An 18,607-nucleotide genomic window follows, 5' to 3' on the forward strand; every position below is an offset into this window, starting at 1 on the left:
TAACTGAAGGGGAATAAAGCAGGGAGTTCCCAGACACTACTGGAAAATGGTTTGGGCTTGGGTAGGGGCCTGGAGTCCAAGGAGCCCAACAATCTCTTTACCCTCCCCCTCTCCTTTCTCTTCTGTCCCATCCACCTCTAAACCTCTTCTATTTTGGTGATCAGAGTATGGATTTAGGGCCAGATACTCAATACCAAGAAGCAGATTGACTCCTTCCCTCATGTTCTTTCAGCACTCAGAACCCATCTTACCATGAGGTTTGAGTGTTAAAGTATAGTTACTTCTTAGGAGAAATCTATCTGGAAACAGAAATATAGTTGTCCATTAAGCTGAAATTGGACGTCAAGCTGTTCCCTAATTCGAACCTGTTCATTTAAATTACGATGCACTACATTTCCAAGACACTGCTCAGTCTGCAGTCAACGAGAACTACGTCTTATCATGCAAACTCCTCTGATGGTGGAGATGAAGACGCTGAGTGTCAGAGACATTAAGTTTCGTCCCCACACTGCCTAGCTGCCTTCCGATGGAGAATGATGCTGTGAATCCCAAATAATGTCTAAAATGTTTACCTATTTCTTCCATTCGTGGTCATGATTGATTTCAAACTAAGTGCTGGTGTCTGTCTCATTACATTGTCCTCAGAGTACTGTCAAGTTTGTTTTCAGAAGAAACTTTTCAAAGTATGTAATAGGCCTCAATAACAAAAAAAGAATGTTGATAGCCAGAAAGAGAAGGAAGGTGCATTACTATTGCATTGGCATCCTTCTTTAGAGATCAGGAGAAATATGACAAGCCGGACTCCTATTACTGTTACAGCATATTGCATTCAGCTAGGATGGAGCAGAACTGTGAAAGTGTATCCTGAGGTATTTTCACTTCATGCATTTGGCATTGTTATTAGTTATTACATTTAAGATATATTGGTCTGTTTACTCCCCATGTTTCCTCACAGAGAAAATGTTAACTGTGGAAAAAGAACATTTGATGTTACAAATTATCTAGCTTGCTTGTCTCATCTCCCTTTTAGTATGCAATTATTTGTTTAGCTTCCCTTAGCAAATGAAATTTCAAGGGCATTTCAAGGAATATAAATAATATAAAAAGGAAGTAGAGCCCCAAAGAATTGTTTTTTCCTCTTCTCCCATTTTATTTTTGTTGTTGTATTCAGGAAGAGTCTTGAATCATGCATATGTATGAATCAACAAAATCAAGTTAGCTAAGAAATTGAAAATTGCACTCCACTAGAACATTTGTCTTGCTCTAGAGATCTTTGTTACGGATTTGAAGGACTAATAAAAAATCACCAGCATGACCAGAGCAGATGCTTTTTATGGACTTGAGTTGTTAATAGTCTTTTTAGCTTCTCCTAAAGACTTCAGCAGTTTCCTCACTTGTCCTCAACACCTGAAACTCTGTTTACATTGTCCAAAATGGACACTAACAAGGTATATTTAAAATGTCATAAATTGAAGTGGGGCTACTGGAGATTTTGACAAAGCAGAATAAAATTTAAAAGCAGCAAAGAGAGATAGATGCTAAATAGATAAATAGATCAATGAATAAATATAAGATATAGGTATATAAGTAAAGATAGATTTTAGATAGATCAATACTTGAATGAAATGGACATAACAAAAAATAATTAGCTAATCATCATTTTCTTCTTAAAACAAGAGGTAACTCCTTTCTCCAGCAGAAATTACTAGGATCACAGGAAGCACAGAATAGAAAACTCAAAATGCTGCTCCTATGTTTACCTTGATGGTGTACCTGGAAGTGCTTTCACTGAGAATTAATATGCAATGTTTATTCTTTCTAAGCCCTTACAAGCCATTCCCAGTGGAGGCCAAAATTGATCAATTTTGCAGAGACCAAAATAGGTAAGAAACAGCAGCTAATAAGCTTCCTGGTGTCACTGGGACGACTGTTTGTTGCCATCTTCTTAAACTGCATGAGTAGGTGCAAATGGGGCACCTGCCCCCAGCCTTGCCCTCTCCCTGCCCATCTCAGTTGGAACACACCCCTGCTGGGCATGCCCAGTCCCATTCAGCTTAAGGCCATCTTGCCATCTGCTTCCTCAGTTTCTGGTGTTACCCACAATTTATTTTCCTCTCATTAATGAGTGATGATACAGGATAAGAGGCAGAATCAAGCCTACTAGTTTAGGACAGTGCTGTGCACTTTCTTCTTCCCCCATTAATCACAAAGAGATATGCTGGTTTCAAAGCCCACTCCCCGATTGTGAATTATGTAAACTTGAAAAAGCTTGTTGAGCTCTGAGCCTCAGTTTACTCCTCTGTAAGATCAAGGTGTATATTATCTCTCTCTCCAGATTGTTGTGAAGTAGAAATGAATAAGTCACATGAAAATACCTAAAATAGTATGTGACACATAGTACAGAGTCAATAAATGGTTATTACTACCATTCATTTATTCATTAATTCCACAAACATATTTTTTTGCTTTCCCCATGTATATGTTATTGATATGTGAAGTTATGAGGATATAGAAAAATAAGACAAAATGCTGACCTTTCAAAAAGCTCCTATTCTAGCAAAAGAAACAGACACGTAGTTAAATACCTACTGTCCGTAATACATAATCAAAATGTGTCCAAAAAAGGCATATGTGTAATTAGAGTTTGAAAATAAGAAGAGAGAAAAAGAAGGTAGAAAAACTACTTCAAAAAATGATGAATGCATCTTTTTAATTTTGATGAAAATCATCAACCCATGGATGCAAGGAAAACCTCAACCAATCCCACGCAGGAAAATACAAAGAAAATTTTGCCAAGACATATATAGTTAAATTGCAGGAAAAACAAAGATAAAAAGAAAATCTTATAAGCATTCAAAGAAAAAAAGACACATTACAGGGGAACAACATTAAGACTGATTTCTGACTTCTGATTAGAAATAATCCAAGCCAGGAGACAGTGACTTACATCATTAAATTGCTGAGAGAACATTAAAAACTTTTTAACTTAGAATTCTATATCCAGTGAAGATGTTTCAAAACTGAAGATGAAATAAAGATATATTCAGATAAACAAAAGTGGAGAGAAGTCACAGCCAGTAAATCCACACTGCAAGAGATGTTAAAGAAAGTTCTTCAGGCTAAAGGAAACAATACCAGAAGGAGAGGCATATCTACAGGAGGAAGTGAAGAGCATAAGAAATGGTAAATTTGTGGGGAAATATGATAGACTATTGTTTTTCTTTAATTTCTTTAAAATTGATAAATAATGAAGTACTGTGGGGTTAGTAACGTATTAATAATACATGTCATATATTTAACAATAGTTGTGCAAAAGAAAGGGAGGGAGATAAATGGACATATACTGTTATAAGTCTCTTACATTAAACATGATGTAATATAATATCAATTTAGGATGGACTATGAGAGGTTAAGGACACATATGCAATGCCTACAGCAACTACTAAAAAAATAAATAAAGTAGGATAGCTAAAAGTCAATAGAGGAGACAAAAATGGAGACATAAAAATATTCACTAATTCGGGGTTTCCCTGGTGACGCAGTGGTTGAGAGTCCGCCTGCCGATGCAGGGGACACAGGTTCGTGCCCCGATCCGGGAAGATCCCACATGCTGCAGAGCGGCTGGGCTCGTGAGCCGTGGCCGCTGGGCCTGCGCGTCCGGAGCCTGTGCTCCGCAACGGGAGAGGCCACAGCAGTGAGAGGCCTGCGTACCGAAAAAATAAATAAATATATAAAAGAGACATCTAATGGAAAACTTAATGATTTAAAAAAAAATTCACTAATTCAAAAGAAGCTAAAAACACAGGAACAAAGAATAGAAGAAACAGAAAATAAATAGCAAAATGGCAGATTGAACTCATCAATATGAATAATTGCATTAAACGTAAATGGATACACAAAACAATTGAAAATCAGAGATTGTCACACTGGGTAAAAGGGGGAAAAGATACAACTACAAGAAACAGTTGAAATGGAAAGATATGGAGGGTTACAGGTAAAAGGATAGAAGAAGATATCCCATGCAAATGTAAACATCAAAAGTTGGTGTGGCTACATTAATGTCAGACAAAATGGAGTTCAAAGCAAGAGATATTACTGGAAATAAAGGAAAATATTTGATAATGATAAATGGGTCAATGCATTAAAAGACATAACAATATTCAATGAGTGTGTATCTAGCAACAGAGCTTCAAAAGACACGGAACAAAATCTGGCTGAACTAAAAGGGGAAATAGATAAGTACATGCTTATATTTGGAGATTTCAGCACTCCTCTCTCAGTAACTGATAGAACAAGTAGACAGAAAAGCAGTACGGATATGGAAAAGTCAAATAACACTATCAGTCAACTTGGCCTATGTGACATTAATATTTCATCTACCCAGAGCAGAATACACATTCTTTTCAAGTACACATGGAACATTCACCAAAATGAGCCATATACACCAAATCGTCTCTCTACTTTTGTTTCAAACCAATAAAATTACACAGTGTGCTTTCTGATCATAGTGAAATATAAAGCAGAGAAACAGCACCAGAATTTTTTGTTTGAAAAGATTAAGAAAATCGATAAGCCCCTAGGAAGACAACTTTTAAAAGAAAAAGGAAAGAAAAGAGCTATCAGGATACAACAGGCATAGAGGAAGCATACATGCATATTACTAAGTGAAAGAAACCAATCTGAAAAGGCTACATACTATATGATTCCAACTCTATGACATTCTGGAAAAGGCAAAACGATAGAGACAATAGAAAGGTCAGTGGTTGCCAGGGGTTTAGAGAGAGGTGAGGAGGGAGGGAGGTGCACAGGGAGGTGGTGCACAGCGGAATTTTAGGGCAGTGAAACTACTTTGCATGATACTGGGAGGGTGGATACCTATCATCATACATTTCTCAAAACCCATTATACAAATGTCCAATACAGACAGTGAACCCTAATCTAAACTATGGACTTTAGTCAACAATAATGTATCCAAATTGGCTCATCATTGTAACAAATGAATGATACTAATGCAAAATGTTAATAATAGGGGGAAATTGGGGAGAGGGGTCTATGGGAACTCTGTATTTATCACTTAATTTTTTAGTAAACCTAAAATTGCTCAAAAAAATAAACTCTATTTTTCTTTAAAAAAGGAAAGATAAAACACAAACAACATCATGAATAAAGGAGACAAGTTTTACACATATTTAGAAGATGATAAGGGAATATTATGAAAACTTTATGCCACTAAATTTGACAGCACATATAAAGTGGACAAATTCCTTGAAAGATATAACTTACTGAAGCTGAAACAAGAAGAAATGGAAAATATAAATAGCCCTATATCTGTTTAAAAACTGGGATCCATAATTTAAAACAGTCCCAGATGGCTCTACTTGTGTATTCTATCAAAAATCTAAAAAAGAAACATTATCAGTCTTACAGAAAATCTTTAAGAAAATAGGGAATGAAAGAATACTTCTCACTTTTATAGGTTCAGCATAACTCTGACCTTATTAGCTGACAAAGACATTACAAGAAAGAGAAATTACAGACCAATAATTCTAAAAAAAATTTATAAATTAAATCCAGTAATATTTGAAAACAGTAATACTACATAATCAAGTGAGGTTTGTCCCAGGAATTTAAAGTTGGTTTAGCATTCAAAACTAAGCAGATTTATCACATTAAGAGAATAAAAGAGAAAAAACAAATTTTCATCTCAATAGATACAAAAAAAATTAACCATGTAATTCAACATCAGCCAACATAATTCAACTCAGCAATATAGTATTAGAAAGATGATTCCTCAATCTGATGGAAGGCATCTATGAAAAACATATAGTTATTTAGTGGTGAAAAACTGAATACCTTCCCCCTAAGATCATCAACAAGACAAGAATGTTCTCATTACTGCTATTCCACATTGTATAGTAAGTCCTAACAAGTGCAGCAAGGCAAGAAAGAGAAATAAAAGCATATGGATTATACAAAGACATAAGACAGTATTTATTCACAAACAATATGATTATATATGTAGAAAATCCTAAGGACTACCCATACCAAATATAGCTACAAGAATCAGTGAGTTTAGCAAGTATCAGCTTACAAGGCCAGCATGGAAATTTTAATTTAAAATTTATTGAATTTTAATATACTAGGAATTAAGAATGGAATTTGAAAAAAATATGCTATTAATAGTAGCACCCAAAACATTAAATATAAATATTTACCTATAAATTACCAAACCATGTACAAGACCTATACACTGAAAATTACAAAACGTCAGGAGAAATTAAAGATAACCTAAATTAATGGAAAGATATAACATGGTCAAGGATCAAAAGTTTTATTTAATATTTTTAAGATGTTATTATGGGTTGAATTGTGTCTCCCCAAAACTCATAAATTAAAATACATGTCTACAAAGAGATTTGTAGAATAATGTACATAACCTCTTTATTCATAATAGTCCTAAACTGGAAACAACCCAATTGTCTATTATGAGATGAATAGGTAGTCACATTGTGGCATGTTTATATAATTGATACTACTCTGCACTAAAAACAAACTCCTAATGCACTTAAAATTTGTGCACTTAACTGTATGCAAATTGTGTCTCAATAAAATTAAAATTTATATTGCATCAGAAGTTGAGAATTATTAGGAAGAAAAGTAAAACAGGGAGAGGAAATGGGGAATGCAGGGGACAGTGGGTTTCTGTTTTACATAGGATGATCCAGGAAGTCCTCTTCTGGGTGGCATTTGAGAAAGACACTTGAAGGAAGTGATTAACAGAGGAGAGGGTTTTCCAGGCAGAGGGATCAGAAAGTTCAAATGCCTTGAAGAAAGAGCATGCTTATCTTTCTTAAGGAGCAGCAAGGAGGTCAATGTAGCTTGAGTGACATGTTCCAGGGAGAGTGTTGGGAGATGAGGTCCAAGAGGACAGGGGTTTCAGATCTTGTAAGTCATTGTAAAGACCCGAGGTTTAGCTCTGGGGCAAGATGAAAAACCATAGGAAGGCTTTGAGCAGATGAATGACAAGATCGTTTAAAACGTTTGTGTGATGAGAGTAAACTCAGTGGTGGAGGATGGAGGGTGAGACAAGCAAGGACAAATGCAGAGAGGTGAGTTAGCAGACTATTTGAGCGTCTTGGACAAGAGTACTGGCAATGATGAAAAGTGGTCATGGTCTGGATATATTTTGAAAGAGCCAACAGGATTTGCTGGCAGATTAGATGTGGGATCCGAGAGAAAGAAAGAAGTCAAGAATGATTTTGAGGTTTTCAGCCTGAGCTCTGTTAGGATTTGAACCCAGGCAGTGTCGCTCAGAGCTGGCAAGTGCTTATAGCTGCCTTCTTCTCTCAGAGCTCTGTTGATAGTCATTGCTGATGCCTGTCCAATTCAGCTCAGCATGCGGACAGGCCCTGCCCCTTCAGGAATCATCCAGGCTCACCTGCCACCTTCCCTCCAAAACCTGCCTTTCCCACCTTGTCACTTCTGGTCAAATCCAGTTTCTGCCTTTAGGCCAAGTTCCTTTGGACTCGGCATTAATTTAGACCCTCTGGACCTCAGCTCCTCAGTTCCACCTTTGTCCATATCCTTCACACCCCCTGCCCAACTCCATGCCCTGAAGTCTTAGGTTAGTGGTAATTCACACTTTTGCAACAGATTCCAGGTCTGGCAAGAGGTATGACAGCTTATACTGCCAGGAAAGAAGTTCAGAAAATCATAAGGTTTCAAGGCAGGACCTCTGGGTAAAACCATGCTCTGCACAAGGTACCCAGCCAAAGGGTCAACTGGGGTCTGAAATCCAGCACATGCTTTTGCCTCTAAGCCCTGAGCCCAGTTGCTAGGCTGCAGCCTAGAGGAAACAGTATCTTTTCCTAATTTGTCCACTCAAAGGAGATGCCTTTTGTATAAGGCACTTTTTCCTAATTTGTCCAAAGGCAACGTATGTACAAAAGAAGTCCCTGTTTCATGGCCAGACAAGCATGATTCTGATTCACAAAGGTTAGACTTTTTTCTCTAGAAACAACAATGAGAACCTTAATAGCGCACCTTAAACTGCTGTCTCTCTTGCTTAAAGTTTTTGAAAAATCTAAGCTGAAAGAGGACACCAAGCTTCATCAATATCAACATATCAGAAGGCAGTTTTCCCAGGCAGCATCCCTTGCCGTGTCCCACCCCGGCACGTTGTTGCTTCTCCTCCACTCCAGAAATGCTAACAGCTTTTGCTTCTTTCTACTGAACATTGTTCCTTTTTCTCTGATGTTGTCTCAACTGAACCTGAGAAGCTGGCATAATTGCGTGACTCATATCTAGTGAAAGTTGAACTTTGAACAGTAACTGGAGAACTGAGCAGATAAAGGCATCTGACAAGAGCCTGTACTTGACAACACCAGCATCCCTTCTCTTTTGAATAATAACATAAGTGAGTCAACGCCCTCTATTTTCCTGCCGGTGCAATGCTGAATTCAAGTGTCTGTATGACCTGTTTATCGAGTAAGAACTCAACTAATTTGGGTCCAGACTCATTAATTGTTCTTAATTCATATTTGACCATTGTATTTGGTCCCTGAACATTGGCCCCACTTTTGCACTGAAATCTCTCTCTCAGTAGAAACACACCACGCTCTGCCATACAGCCACTCACTGCTGATTCTGGCTGGGACCCTTTCCCATCACTGCAGCTGCTGAATTTCCTTGGACATGTCTCAGTGACAGGTTCAGAGAGTCTTCTTTAAAGGTAGAGTTTTAAAAATTATAAATCCTGATAAGCTCTTTCCATGTTATTATAATTCATGAAGGAAGGCCTGTGCTAGTGTAAAGAGCACTAAGCTAAATGCAATGCACACACCATGTACTTAGTGAACATTTGTTAAAGGAGGGATAGTGCTAGACCTCCCCATAAATAGCTTGTGCTCCGTGTCAGATCACGTCATCTGGTAGGGCCTTGGTCTCCTAGTTTAATGTCAAGAGGCTCTAAAAGAGCAGTTCTAAGATCCAGAATGGGGCTTGTGAAATTCCCACCTCTCCTATCATGGTTTTCCAGTGTTCCTCAGGCAAATTAAAGACAAAGGCTGAAGGACAAGCTCCTGGAACTCAAATGGCCTTTGGAAGTTCCTTTTGGGTCAGTCCTTACGTGGACAACTTTGGAGACTAGCCATGTGGTCCTAGGAGATTTTCTCAAATAGCTCGAGCAATCTGGGATTCAATAAATCCAGCCATTATTTTGCAACATATCCCACTCCTATTTTATTATTTATATTTTTTTCTCTCAACTTCATACAATTTTTAAAAGAAAATTCACCTTTAGGGTCTGGTTTATTTTGCAGGAACTCAGTTACTTTATCTCTTAGTGACTCATCGGGGTATAGTAAAAACACTGCTTGGGAAAAACCTTTAATCCAATTGGTCTTTTTCTACCCTTTGAGTAAAATCACTGATTTTATCATGACTAGGATATTTATACATTCAAAGACAAAAAAAAATGTCCAAGTAAATGCACTTTGAATAAAATCTTTGTAAGCTTTACACTTAACAAATATTCTCTCACTCAATCTTTTAGGTTTCAATCTCTTCCATAGCCATTTTTATGGATAGTTTAGTTAAAATTGAAGAGGCAATTCTAGAGTTTGTCATAGATACGTCACTAACCTGGGATTCACAAGAATCGATCTCTACTTCACCTCTAACTAGCACTGTTCAGCTATGAGAAATTACTCAAACGTATCATGGAATTTGAAATTTGGGAGGAAATACAAAGGCTAACCCTGCAATGAGGAATTACTTAGAAGAGAGCCTCTCCTCTATAGCCTATGTAATTACTTCCTGTGATTAAAAACAAACAAGACGTTGCTATTTCCTGCCTCTTTCCATTGCAGGAAAGATGTGGTAAAATGATTTCTCTAATGACCACTTCTCTCCTTTGGTACTAGATTTGCTTATTTTAAGCATTAACTGTATGTAAGATGATTTCATTTAAACCTCACAATAGGCATTCGTTTGGACCAAAATGGAGTACTAGAGACTTCTGCATTAAAAACCTAGAAAAACGAACAAAATGTATGAAACAAAGTTTTTTGACATTGGAAAACAGGCATCATAGGACTATAATCTTCAAGAAAAGGGAAATAAACAAAGTAAGCCTTACAATTCTGCAGCTTACTACCTGAGGCAGTTACTAAGCTGCAGGACAGGGAAAGGTATCTAAACAGAGCCCAAAGGTCTCACTTAGGTGAAGAGACAGATATGGAAGTTCCAGAAGGTAAAGCAGCTATAACCTGTGGGATAGAATGTCAGAGAAGGATAAGCTGTGCAGACAGAGAGAAAGAGAAAGAGAGCACACTCTGTAGCTCTGCAGAGTGATCTCCCTAAATCTTTGGCTGAGGTTTAATCTGCACAGGCATGACAGTAAATTCCCCAAAGCCCAGGGAAAATTTCTGGAAAGTGAAAGATCAAACAATTCCTAAAGCTCGTTTCATGTTCCCGCCAAACACAGTGGACAAACCTCATAGTACACAGGGCATCAGGCAGAATCATCAGAAGAACATGACTTTAGAAGCCATATTAAATTACCCATAAAATAAAGGCTGCTCTAGACTTTTCCTAACAAGCTTAAAGCAAACCCCAAAAGAATCCTACTGATTCCAAGTAACTTAATCATGTACCAGAACACGTCCAACACTATTTAAAAACTAAAACCAAAGTCAACACCCAACAACATAAACTGCACAATTCCTGGCGTCTAACCAAAATTCACCAGACATGCAAATAAGCAGGAAAATATTACATCCAATCAGAAGGAAAAAAATCATTTACTAGATTTAGACCCAGCAATGATAGATGATAAATTTAGCAGATAGGAACACTGACACATGTATTATAAATATGCTCCATTGGTTCAAGAATATAGAGGGAAACATGGGTAGGGTGAAGACACATATAGAAGATATTTTTTTTAAAGACCAGATTGGAACTTTTAGCAATAAAAACTAAAATTTCTCAAATGAAAATACACTGGGTGAGATTAATAGCAGACAGATTAGACTCTGTGAAAGAAAAAAAAAATCAGTGAACGTGAAGACATTGCAATAGAAACAATCCAAATGAAACACAGACAGAAAAAAAGACTTTAAAAATGAAAAGAGCACCAGTGACTTGTGGAACAATACCAGGGGTCTAACAGACCTGTCGGTGGACTCTCAGAGACTGTGGGTGGACAAAAAATTATTTGAAGCTATAAGTGCCAAAATTTTTCCAAATTAACTATAAACCCACAAATCCAAGAAGTTCAATCACCTTCAAAATAAATAACCACAAAGAAGAACATACTAACATACAACATAATCATATTGCCTAAAACCAGTGATAAAGAAAAAAATCCTACAAATATTCAGATGAAAAATATTGGTACATCCCAAGCATAGGAAGAAAGATAAGAACATATTAGAGTTTTTGTCTATAACTGTTCAAGGCAGAAGACAATGGGTTGATGTCTTTAAAATACTGAATGAAAAAAAAACTGTCAACATGGAATTCTATACCCAGTGGAAATTACTTTTAAAAAGAAAGGCAAAATAAAAACTTTTTTAGACAAACAAAATCTGGGAAAGTTCATTGTCAGCAGGACAGCACTGTAAGAAACATTAAAGTAAATTCTTCAGGCAGAAGATAAATGATACTTAATGGGAATTTGGACATATGCAAAGGAAAGAAAAGAACTAGAAAGGGTAAATATATAGGTGTCTTAGTCTGTTTGGGCTGTTATAACAAAATGTCATAAACTGGGTCGTTTATAAGCAACAAACATTTATTTCTCACAGCTCTGGAGTCTGAGAAGTTCAAGAACAAGGCACCAGCAGATCTGGTATCTAGCAAGAACCTACTTCCTGGTTCATAGATGGTGTTTTTCACTGTGTCTTCACATGGCAGAATGAGTAAGGGAGCTCTCTGGGGTCTCTTTTATAAGGGCATTATTCCTATCATAAGGGCCCAGTCCACATGACCTAATCATATCCTAAAGGCCCTGTCTCCTAATACCATCACCTTCAGGGTTAAGGAATGAATTTTTGAGGGACACAAACATTCAGATCATAGCAGTAGGTAAATATAAAAGACATTTCTCTCACATTTACAACCTTAAAAGAAAAATAGCTGTTTAAAGCAAGAATAATAGTAATATATTTTGGGATTTATAACATTTGAAAATTTAAGATGTTTAACGATTGCACAAAGGATGAGGAAATAGAAATAGAACTACACTGTCATAAGTTTCTTACTATATATGTGAAATGTCACGACACTGTTTAAAGCACATTATAAGTTAAAAATGTATGTTGTAAATCTGAGAACAATCACTAAAAATAAATAAATAAGTAGTTCCTAGCCAATAATGGAGATAATATGGAATTTTGAAGAAATACATAATCCCAAAGAAAGACAGGAAAATACGAAAAAGGGAACAAAGAAAAGATAAGTAATTTAAAAAACAAATAGCAGGGCTTCCCTAGTGGCGCAGTGGTTGGGAGTCCACCTGCTGATGCAGAGGACACAGGTTTGTGCCCCGGTCCAGGAAGATCCTACATGCCGCGAAGTGGCTGGGCCCGTGAGCCATGGCTGCTGAGCCTACGCGTCCGGAGCCTGTGCTCCGCAACGGGAGAGGCCACAACAGTGAGAAGCCCGCATACCACAAAAAACCAAACAAACAAAAAAAACAAATAGCAAGTTGCTAAGCTTAAATCTGGCAATATCAATAATTAAATGGAACTGGTCTAATACTCCAATTAAAGGCAGAGACTGTCAGATGGGTTAAAAGTAAGACCCAAATATATGCTGTCAATAAGAAAACTTCTTTCGAACAAAGCTGGAGGCATCACACTCCCTGATTTGAAACTATACTACAAACCTGTGATAATCAAAACAGTATGGTATCGGCACAAAAACAGACACATAGATCAATGGAACAGAATTGAGAGCCCCAAAGTAAACTCACACATATATAGACAATTAATTTATGACAAAAGGGCCAAGAACAGGCCCCCTGCCCCATTTTAAGCAGGAACTGGTGCCTGGTTTGAGGCCAGCTTCCTGTGCGGAAGGCCCAGGCATCCCCCTTCTCTACCCCAAGGAAGGTCTAGCATGGGATGGGGGCTGCAGGGGAGAGGCACACAGCTGAGGCCCAACATCATCCAAGACCCTTCAGAGCAGGAGAATGAGCCACTCCACGTGTGCTCCCTCTGCCCACCCCACTTCTTGTGCAGCTGGCAGTGTAGGGAAGGGGCACCCCAGGCATGACGAGGATAGCATTGGAAGGCCCAGGGACCCAGTAAAGTGCACTTGACATTCAAAAAAAAAAAAAAAAGAGCCAAGAACATACAATAGGGAAAGGACAGTCTCTTCAAGAAATGGTGTACAACCACATGCAAAAGAATGAACTAGACCACTATCTTACACCATACACAAAAATTAATTCCAAATAGATTGAAGACTTGAACATAAGACCTGAAGCCACAAAACTAGAAGGAAACATAGGTAGTATGCTCTTTGACATTGGTTTTAGCAATATCTTTCTAGATATGTTTCCTAAGGCAAGGGAAACAACAGCAAAACTAAACAAATGGGACTACATCAAACTAAAAAGCTTCTGCACAGTGAAGGACACCATCATCAAAATGAAAAAACAACCTACTGAATGGGAGAAGATATTTGCACGTCATATATATATATATATATATATATATATATATATATATATATATATATATATAATGAGTTAATATCCAAAATATATAAAGAACTCATACAACTCAACAACAAGAAAAACCAAACAAATAAAAATTGGGCAGAGGATCTGAATAGTCATTTCTCCAAAGAATATGTACAGATGGCCAACAGGCACATGAAAAGATTTTCGACATCACTGATTATCAGGGAAATGCAAATCAAAACCACAATGAGATGTCACCTCACAACTGTTAGAATCGCTTTTACCGAAAAGACAAGGAATAACAAATGTTGGAGAAGATGTGAAGAAAAGGGAACTCTCCCACACTTTAAGTGGAAATGTACATTGGTGCAGCCACTATGGAAAACAGTATGGAGATTCCTCAAAAATTAAGAATAGAACTACCATATGACCCGGTTACCCCACTTCTGGGTATTTATCTGAAGAACATGAAAACACTAATTCAAAAAGATACATGCACCCCTATATTCATTGCAGCCTTATTTACAATAGCCAAGATATGGAAACAATCTAAGTGTTCCTTAACAGATGAAGGAATAAAGAAGATGTCATCAAGAGGACAAAACAATCCAAAAGCGTAGGCACTTAATAACAGAGCTTCAAGATACATGAAGCAAAAGTGAGAGAACTGACAGGAGAAATAGACAAATCTATAATTACAGTTGGAGAATTTGACACTCCTTTGTCAGTAATTGACAGAAGTGAACAAAATCATTAAGGATATGGAAAATTTTTCATCACTAAACAAGAGGCAGTCTTTACTTTCCTTGACTGTATTTAGACTGATACCTCTCCTTCTCACTACATATGACATCATGTCGACTTCTTTCCCAACCAATCATGATTCAGCACACAGTAAATTGTAGCAAAAGACTGTAGCCCAACTAATACCATGATGCATTAAGAAGCTTCCAAACATGTTGGTGTAGAAACACAAAGATAGCAAGGTATTTGAGGAGAAGGGGCTATTTTTCTGCTCAGTAGATCAGAGACTCAGACAAACGGAAAGCCTCAACATGGTTGTCTCCATTCTTCCTTATTTCTAGTGATTCACAGACTCTTTCCTCGCCCTTCACAATATATATGTCCAAATGTCCACTGACTGAGCCAGCCACCCCTAAGCAAACATTTATCTCCACACACATATGTATGCATATTGGCTGATAGTGTCAGACATTCTAAGAAGCATCCTTTACTGCCTGAGAAGCTTTGGTTAACAGAGAGCCACATTCCAGCATATACGCTTTCCTTTTTCTTCCTACAACAGTCCGGATTCTTTTCACACATTATGATGAATACACCAACGGTAAGTAGTAGCTTCTCTTCCATAGCAAGATAATTAACACCATTCTTGATGTAAATTAGTAAACTGACCGACGGGTTCTCCAGAGAAAAGAATGGCACTCTGTCTCTTGTTCTCGCTCTCACTCTAATTCTTCCTATACCGTCAAACAAAATCCTGATTTTACCTAAGTGATTATCTCGCAGCTTTGAATTGCTTTGCATAACATGTATCTATTCATTAATCATTCAATCATGGAACCATGAAGGCAAGATTGTCAGCGAATCTCCTGCCAGAGGGACTGGCTTTGATGGGTCACAGCTCAGGTGCCTTCCTGCAGCTGACAGGCAAATCTCTAAAACTATCTCAGGACAGCTATCACAGGCACTGCTTATCCTCCAGTGCCTCCGTTCCCCTCCTAGGCTACCCAGAACAATCTCACACAGGCAGAAATTGAAGAAAGAGAAGGGAAGTGGGGGTAGATAGTAGAAAATGTAAAGTTTTTGTATTTTTTAAAGTCTCTGGGATTATGTAAGATTATGTGTATATAGCACAACTGAGCATCAAGAGAAAGTTTCTGGAGAAAAAAAGTACTTGTTTCCAAAGAAATTTATTTTCATACTCCCTTTGTCTTCCATATCTATAAATGAAATATTCCCTTCTTATTCCTCAGTCTCTAAATATTATTTTGTATTTCCGCATCCAAAATACATCCTCCTAGTAAAGTAAGATACAAACAAATGTGCTTTGCTAACTACCAGGAAATCCCTCACTTATCTACTAGCTTAACAGTTCTTCGTTATCACTAGGTTTTGCGTATTTTTATGTAACTAGTTTATAAATTAGTTATCAAAATTTACCCAAGGCCATGAATTTCTGAAATTAAATAATTTTTAAATCATAATTTTAGAGACTCAAGATTGGGCTCAAAGAGCCACAAAGAATGTTAAAGGAAAAGCTATAATCCTCACAAAAATGAACACATATCAAACCAAAACACTGGCCTTGAACTTGACAAGGTATTTGGGATCACATAGCTTTGGATCCGATAACAACTATGAAACCCAGTATGCCCTGAAAAAAATCAGAGGCAATTCGTACTAAAATAAAAAGCAGTAAGTTCCACCTTTCCTTTCTGATGTGTTCTAATTATTTCATGATGACAGGTTATCCCTATCCTTTGAATATTTCATAATTTATCAAGTGTTTTCAAGTACCTCATCTGAGTTCAGGCTAAAGGTTTGAGCTTCTGCACTATGTGGAACAGAATCCATTAGCAGAGTAGGAAAAGCTTGGGGGATTTGAACTCCTGGAAACACAACCACTGCGAATTATCATACAGTGGCAGGACTTCTTCGATGGACCATTAGTGTTATAATTCTGTGCCACATGTGCAGAGAGTACCAAGTGTAGTGGGTTGTAATTTGTCAATGAGGACAAACTAAACGTTCATATCTATTAATTATACTAATTATTAATAAGTTATTATAGAATTGTATTTCAATTAATATATTCAAGAATTTTAGCATGTGAACTATGAAAACGGCAAACTATTAGGCAAAGTTTATGCACAGCTACTCAAATTGCCTCAAAAAGCCCTTTGCTCTTGAAATCATAAGGTAAACACCAATTTTGGCCAAGCAAAAAATTAAGGTGACAATTTTGCTACAGAAGCATTTGATATACCCATGTCTGTGGAATTAAAAGGTCATTCAGTGAATGGAGGGAAGTATACTTTTAGTGTGCCGATGATAGCTGTAACTTATGTCCAAGAACAAGAAACCATGGCTCTTAAATCATTTTTTTTGTTCTCTTTTTTTTTTACTCTATTCACAATGACTTCTTCTTGTTCTTTCAACAGAATTCACATTTGTTATGTAGTTTAGAAAACTAAGGAATGAGTTGGGCGCATCCAGGTCTGTGGGATTTGATGCCACCGAGGCCCTGTGAGACCTGTTCTGTACCCTTCTGTAAGCTGGTACTATCCCCTTGCTGGAATTTGTTTTCCTATTAAAATAAAATGTGACAAAGAGTAGGGTATCTTTACCTGAGCATAAATGTAGGTTTTTATACTTAGATCAGCATAGGTGTGGTTATAAATGAGTGGGTGTGGGTAGGATTGCTACTGTTTTAGGGGGAGGGAAAGTATGTCAAAAAAGAGAGGATGGGTTCATGTAACAGAGAAGTGGGCAGCTGTTGTTAGAAAGAACATGAACTTTGTAGTCAAAAGACCCAAGTTCAAGTTCTAGTTCTAAGTCTCACTGACTGTGAAACTTCAGAAAAGTAATTTATGCTCTCCAAACTTTAGTTCCCTCATCTCTAAATTGAAATCATAAGGTTGTTAGAGGATTCAGTGTAACACTGCAGTAAGGTTCCTGACATCTAGGAAACATGTTACCTAGTAGTAGCTAATGGCCTCCAACGGCAAAATAGAGAATGCCAGAAACAAAACCCACCGAATCATCAAACCTATTAACAAAAGACCTATTTTGTTCATTCATTTAAAACAAAACAAAACAAAACAAAACAAAACAAAAACCACGCGCCTTCTCTGAGCCAGGCACCCTACAGAACTATGCAGTCCCTGACTTCCACTGGTTTAGTCTTGTAGGGCAGAGAGCTATCTTAACAAACTGAAGCCACGAAATGTATTATAGGTGTTTTAAAACAAGCAAATCTCTTCTATACACATCTTTTGTATCCTTCTTCTTTGAACACAGACCACCAAAGTGAGAAAACTTGAAATCCAGCCTCTGAATCCAGTTTCCTCAGCCCCAGTTTAGGCTCCCCGTCATCGTGTGTGTAAGTAATTGCATGTGGCTTAGTTAGGTGCCCTGGATTCTGGAAGTTACGGAAATTATGCATAGATCTGCCATTAACGCTAATGGGGGGTTACATGCACAAATCCTCCACACACCGAGAAGAGAATAGACTCTTCTCATTCATACATAATAGATCTGTAGAAAAATTACCATGTGCGCTTTTAGGAGCTGAACTCTGAAGATGCACCTTTTATGGGAAATATGTAAATAAGGGAGAGGATACACTGAAGGACAAGTGCTGTAATGTGCTCCTTTTCTGATGCCTGCGCACCTGGTCAATTTCGCTGCTGCATAAAGGAGGACCAGGCTTGACTCCGTGGAGATTCCCCAGCACATTCATCTCCCTGGGGTGTCACCAAATTCCACTTACTTTGCCAGGTCTGCTAGGAAAAGGGAAGCATAACTGATCAGTCAGATGCCTGCTTGGCTATTTGGACCTGGAGTCTGCTCTGTGTGATTTATGGGTGAGTAGGAGGGTGTAATAGCAGCTTTTATTGGGGAGTTCAATCCCACCTACCATGGAAGCCCCTAGTGTGGAGGGTGGTTTTGAGAGTTGTATCAGGGGCTTTTCTTGATTCCAATAAAAGCCACTAAACCTCCATACCTTATATATATAACTTCTTGAGTGTGCCCAGAAAAAAGCATATTGACATGCCAAATGCCTAAGAGTTAAGACTTCTAGTAATTATTACAGTGCCTCATTTCTTCAATCATGCACTCATTCATCGTGTTGGCACACTTCTTATTCCAGGCATGGCTTAAGGCCAGAAA

This window comes from Tursiops truncatus, chromosome 1, assembly GCF_011762595.2.
Source record: "Tursiops truncatus isolate mTurTru1 chromosome 1, mTurTru1.mat.Y, whole genome shotgun sequence".
NCBI classification, from domain to species: domain Eukaryota; kingdom Metazoa; phylum Chordata; class Mammalia; order Artiodactyla; family Delphinidae; genus Tursiops; species Tursiops truncatus.